Source organism: Cervus elaphus, chromosome 5 (assembly GCF_910594005.1).
Source record: "Cervus elaphus chromosome 5, mCerEla1.1, whole genome shotgun sequence".
Lineage (NCBI taxonomy): Eukaryota > Metazoa > Chordata > Mammalia > Artiodactyla > Cervidae > Cervus > Cervus elaphus.
In genome coordinates this window covers 85,907,073-85,913,600 of record NC_057819.1, presented here as the reverse complement: position 1 = coordinate 85,913,600, position 6,528 = coordinate 85,907,073, and the positions used below count along the sequence as shown (strand labels likewise).

General features: G+C 52.5%; 1 pseudogene; it reads right to left on the bottom strand.

Annotated features, from left to right (window-relative positions):
* Positions 1 to 5,938: 5,938 nt before the first annotated feature.
* On the bottom strand, positions 5,939 to 6,227 carry LOC122694338 (annotated as a pseudogene).
* Between the last annotated feature and the right edge of the window lie 301 nt (positions 6,228 to 6,528).

Sequence of the window (6,528 nt, the reverse complement as noted above, 5' to 3'; positions counted from 1 at the left end):
ATGCAGGGGGCCCAGGTTCCATCCCTGGTCAGGGAACTAGATCCCACATGCTGTAACTGAGAGTTTACATGCCCCAACTAAAGATCCTGTGTGCTGCAACTAAGACTCAACGCAGCCAAATAATTTTTTTTTTTTTGAAAGAAAAAGAGAACAGGAAAATGCAGACCTGGCTCTGCACTCCTTAGCCATGTGACACTGAACAAGGACGCTCCTTGACCCTCCTGAGCCTTATTTCCCTGTCTGTGAAGTGGGATCGATCACCCTTATTGTCAGCAGGTTTAGATGCCACATGGGATGGGAGTCAAAGCGCCGTGTTGCAGGGGCACCTGGTGGGTTCACAACAAATGATGCTTCCTCTCCCTCCTTCCCATCTTCTCCATCCTCCCCTCCGCCATAGAAATGAGAAGCCATTTTCGATAGTGAACATCATGTCTTTCCATAGTGTTTTCTTAGACACCTGGAAAAGTTTGACTGGAACTTATGACAAGCAAGTTTGCCCTTTATTGGATACCAAGTACCATGCATCTCTGTTTCCTGTGGCTCAGACGGTAAAGAATCTGCCTGCAATGCAGGAGACCTGGGTTCGATCCCTGGGCTGGGAAGATCCCCTGGAGAAGGGAATGGCAACCCACTCCCTGGGTTCTTGCCTGGAGAATCCCATGGACAGAGAAACCTGGTGGGCTCCAGTCCATGGGATCCCAAAGAGTTGGACACAACTGAACGACTAACACTTTCGACACTTTCAAGTACCATGCAGGACACACCCCACGCAGGATCTTTTTCCATTTTCTCCACACCACCACGAGGCAGGCATTATTACGTACTGATGATAAGGCCCAGAGATGGGGCAATGGCTTCCCTGAGGTCACACAGCAAGAGCCTGGGTTGGGAATCAGTTCTGTTTGCAGGAGCCTGGAGACCCAGATGAGCTCCCTTCACCCAGATTCTCCCCTTTCCCAACCTCCCAGACAGGGACTTGGGTGTGGAGATACAGTATGTCACATGCACAAGGTGGGAGATGGTTTGCTGTTCCACTTCAGGGATGAGGAAACGGAGGCCAAACAAGGATAAGAGGCTCAGGCAAGGACTCGCAGACGGGAGAGGTGTAGACGCAGCTGGAACCACCAGCCTACCTCTGTACTCGTCCTGCCCATCTGAGCCACTTGGCATTTAGAGGGTAAGACTATTTATTTACTGGCCTCAAATCCCAAGCCCTAACCCAGCCATGACTAATGTTGTCTCCTTCCCCACCCCATCCTCAGGGATGTGCCCCAGGACAGACCCTCCTTCAGGTCAGGTCCTTCAGAGGGCGCTACACACTTGATTGCTTTCCCATCTATGACACTGCAGGTCAGATCTCACTACACCAAGAGCCATTACAACAAAAGAGCCCGCCTGCCATTGCAGGAGGCACAAGAGACACAGGTTCAATCCCTGGATCGGGAAGATTCCCTGGAGGAGGAAATGGCAACCCACTCCAGTATCCTTCCTGGAGAATCCTATGGACAGAGGAGCCTGGTGGGCTACAGTCCATGGGGTCGCAAAGAGTCAGACATGACCTAGCAACTAAACAACAACAACTCTACCAAGACAGTTTGCCAAAGCCAATCCAGGAAGTATGTAGTCAGCTAATACAGCACCTCCTCAAAGGACTGGGCAGGATGGTGATCTGCACGTCCTCATTTCACAAATGGGGAAACTGAGGCTCAGAGAGGGCTCACAGAGAGGAAGGGGTGGATGGCCCATGTCAGTCTGGCCACAAAACCTCCGAGGCTCTTTTCATTCTCCAGACCTTCCTGAGCCAGAACTTGACACAGGTCCCTGGGCCCTATCCACACAAGGGGCTGCTCATATTTCTGCCTACTGACAAACGCATGTGGCATGGTGCCCACCCCCTACCGTAAATATGCACATGGCACAGGCGTACCCCAGGTACACATGCACACTCTCACGGGCACACACAGGCCTCAGGGCAGTGGTCCCCCCCGCTGGGATGCACACGGGTATCGCTTGGGGAGCTTTTAAACTTACCAGTGTCAAGTTCCACCCCCAGCGATGTTGATGGAAAGAATGTGTATGAGTTATCTACTGCTGCATAACAAATTACCGCCTACATGTAGCACCTTACAACCACCTTTCTTCTCTGACAAGGTTTCTCAGGGTCAGGAATCTAGGAGCAACCCTTCCATCCCCCCCCCACCCCACCCCCCGAGGCCATCTCAAAGACTCCCATCCACAGGCGTGGGGTCTGGCCCCCAGCCCATCATCACCCATCATCATGCCTCCAGGTGTGGTTTCAGGCCTGTGTGAGCACGTGGGCTTGCGTGAGCAGGTGTCCACACAAACTCGTCTGCTTACCAGTCATGGCTCCTGACCGGAGGGACCCGTCTTCTCTGTACCCCTCTAATGTCTGTCTGTCTGTCTTTCTTTCCCCTTCTCTCCCCTCTTTATCTTCCCTCTCTTTTCTTGCTCTTTATTTTTAATATCTTTTAAAATTTTTTTATTTATTTATCTTTTGTAGCTGCACTGGGTCTTTGTTGCTGGGCACAGGCGTTCTCCAGTGGCACAGGCGAGCGGGGGCTACTCTCTATTTACAGCGTGAGGGCTTCTCACTGCCGTGACTTCTCATTGCCCTGGAGCCTGGGTTCTAGGGCACATGGGCCTCAGTAGTTGCGGCAGGTGCGCTCAGTAGTTGCAGAGTGTGGACTTAGTTGCCTGGAGGCAGGTAGAATCTTCCTGGACCAGGGATTGAACCTGTGTCCCCTGCATTGGCAGGCGGACTCTTAACCACTGGGCCACCAGGGAAATCCTTTTATTTTTTAATATCTTTTTTCTTTTTTTTTTTTTGGCCGCACCACCAGGCATGTGAGATATTAGTTCCCCGACCAGGGATCGAACCCATGCCCCTTGCAATAGGAGCATAGTCTTAACCACTGGGCCGCCAGGGAAGTCCCTCTTTTCTTGCTCTTGGCTCTCTTCTCCCGCGCTGTCTCTCTCCAGCCTCTCTCGCCCCTTCCTGACCCTGCAGTCTCTACGCCCTCCCCTTCTCGCCCGCCCCGAGGCCCAGCAGCATCTCGGGGACAGCTCTAATGCAGCCGCCCTTCCTTGCCCACCTCCAGGAATCCCGCGGGCCGGGCCCCTCTGGGTCTTGGGGGGGGCGGGGGGGGGACTACGTCCCTTCCCGCAACTTTAACTTCCGGGTGGAAGGGGACATGGCTGACGGGTGGTGGACAAGAGCCGAGGCAGAGCCAGGCCTGGGTCTGCATCTACTTCCTAACTCATCTGCTTCGCTCTCCCCGTCTGCTCCGTCCGGTGCGGGCCTGACCTATGGGCTTCCAGAACCTTCCTTGCTCACCACACTCTCTCTGTTTCTATCTCCATGTCTCTCCCTCTCCCTTTCTGTTGCTGTGACTTCCTCGTGGAGAGAAGCGGGCACTGGCCACAGCTCCGAAGGCTGCGGAAGCAAGGAGAGTAGCTCTGCCCTAGTAACACGCAGCAGAGACAACTCTTCTCGGGAATTAATGAGACCGCCAAGAACAAAAGAGGCGACGACCAGCAGAGGCCGGAGAGGCGGGGCCCAGCGAAGCCGTCCCCGCAGAACCGCGCGCCCTCAATAATAGAGTGAGGAAAAATGGAGTAGAGATCCCTGTGGTAAAAACTATTAGAGGAGGCGAATTATAAAACTATTAACCAGAATGTAACTCCCAATTAAAAGATGATTTAACACTGGAACCTGATGGATGAATTTTGATTAAATGGAGAACTATTAGGAGCCCAGGGATAAGGCTGCTCCTGCCAGTTCTAAAAGTTAAAAGGCAGTTTGATATAAAAATTTATAAATTAAGGTTAATTACTTTAAATAACATGGCTGCAAGCAATGAAAGGAAATTTGTCAGAATCTCCAGAGTTTGGGGCGAGATGGATACAGATGTCCCGGCTGGCCCCGGGGAGCTTGGGGGTCAGGGTAGGGACAGGTGAGGCCAGCAAGAGGGCAGGCGATGTCCACACTCCCAATAGGCCCCCCGAGGAGCCAGGCGCGGCCTGAGGCAACAGGGGTGGGGGCAGTGCCCTCATTGCCCTCTGCTCTGAGGCCACAGCAAGACACACTGGTTCTGGGAGATGGGCAGGAAGGAGGCCTCAGGGCTCCAGAGCTGGTCTGATGCAGAGGACACTGTCCTTCAGACTAGCTCTGATGGAGCTAGTCTCCTCTGCCTGGGGAGCCTCCCCCCTGTTGGAGGGGTCACAGCAGGACCAGCTGTTTACCGAGCACTCAGCAGGGGTGGGGGATCCATCACCCCACCCCAGTCCTGCCCCGGCTGCAGGAGTCACCAGCACCCCCATGCCTGACCTGCCTGGCTCTGCTCTGTACCCCCCGACCCCTCCCCATGAGCCCTGATGGGCAGGACAGGGCCCTACAAGGGGATTCTGCAGGGTGTGGACTCTTCTTCTCCATCGCCCCAGGGTGGTGGGCTCTAAAGCCACCCCATAGGCCACCCCTTCCCTGGGGCCCCAGAGCTTCCCTGGGTGGAAGGTCGTGCTTCCAGGAGGCGCAGGCACTGCACATGCCCAGGGCAGTCTGAACCCTCTAACGCTAGGCAGTCCTCTCCAGTGCGCTGCCCTGGAAACCATCCCCTCCCCAGAGCCCTGCTCCTGCCGAGGGAGGATGTCCCCTGCACATTACGGCAGGGGTGGGGGGGCAGGGAGCACTCCCTTTCTGGGAGGATAGGACCACAATGGGACCACAGCAAGGTACATCCCCCGCAGAGGACAGTGCTCAGCTCACAGCTAGGCGACATTAACACAAGGCTGTTCCCAGGGTGGGAACGTGGGCATTCAAGCCGGACTCCTCGGGTTCCAGCTCCAGTTCCAACACTTACCAACCTACATCTTCAGGATTTACCTCTCCAGGCCTCATCTCCTCATCTGTAACGTGGAGATGGGGACTTCCCTGGTGGTGTAGTGGTTAAGAAGCCACCTTCCAATGCTGTAGATGTGGGTTTGATCCCTGATTGGGGAGCTAAGATCCCACACAAGGTGGGGCAAAGAGCCCATGTGCTGCAACAGGGATCACACTATGCTGCAGTCAGCACCGGAAGCAGCCAAATTAATAAATGTTTTTTTAAATAAATAAAATGGAGATAATAATCTCTTCTTGTGGGACAGCCAGGCAAGATCAGTGGTAAAGCCCCAGCATACAGCAGGTGCTCATTAAATAGCCTTGATTCTCATCCCCTGTCCTCACTTCTCGTCTTGTAAGAGATCTTTTCGCCCAGCAGAGCTTTCCCCAGGCTTCCTGGCACAGGTGCATGTAGACACTTTGCACACACAAGGTAAAGACACCTTGTTTAATCTTCCCATCACCCTTTGCAGTCAATCGAGTCATTACTCCCATTTCACAGATAAGGAAACTAAGGCGGAGAGGTTCTGTCACAAGCCCCAGGCCTCACAGATGGCAGTGGCCAGTCTAGAGTCAGGTCTTTCAGCAACTTGACCCCCTCACCTCACACCGCCCCCCAGGACACTGTGTTAAGGCTTTTACACTCTCTCGCTGTGCCTCTTACTATAAACTTCAAATAAACTATATGGAAGTAGAATCAACAAGAAAGGAAGGAGGGCTGGAGGAATAAAGGAAGTGGGTTAGAAAGGGAGGGAAGGAGGAAGGAGAGAAGGAAAAGGGAAAGGGATAAGTTGATGAGTTTGTTTAAATTTTTTTTTTTTTTTTTGGTGCACATGGGTTTTCTTTATTTGCAGCGAGCAGGGCCGACTCTTCGTTGCAATGTGCAGGCTTCTCATTGCCATGGCTTCTCTTGTTGCAGTACACAGTCTCGAGGTGAGCGGGCCTTGGTAGTTGTGGCTCTCGGGCTTCCTTGACCATGGCATGTGAGATCTTTCCAGACCAGGGATTGAATCCGGGGCCCCTGAATTGGCAGGCAGATTCTTTTTTTTTCCAGGTTCACAATTTATTGTACAAATTGAATATCACATGATGAGTTGACATTAGCTTCTTCAGGCATGGGAACTTAACAGATAATGTACAGTTCAGAATCTGTTTATGTTGCTTCCACAGTTGGAGTTTTTTTAGACCTTAACTTGAAGCATAAGACTATTAAAGCAATACTTCTGTATGTGGCCAGCACACAATTCATTCTCCCTGTGAGAGTCTAAGAGTTGAAATATTTTTTGATACCAGTGAAATGGAACTGGGCATCAGCTTCTGGACCTGCCATGATTTCAATCTTTCAAAAGGTTCAAACTCCATGGCCTGTGTCCTTCACCATGCGCTGAGGCCCCTTAATCCCTCTGGCAGCGGCAGCGGCAGGCAGATTCTTAACCACTGGACCACCCAGGAAGTCCCAATGAGTTGTTTTTTGGTTTTGTTTTTTTAACAGACCTCCGTGGGGTTGGAAGTCGGGTGTTTCCGTTAACCTTGGGTGAAGGGAGGAACCAGCAGGGAGGTTCTTTGGGGCAGGAGATGATCTGCTTCAGACACAGATGCTGCTTACACAGATGTTTTTACTTTGTAAAAAA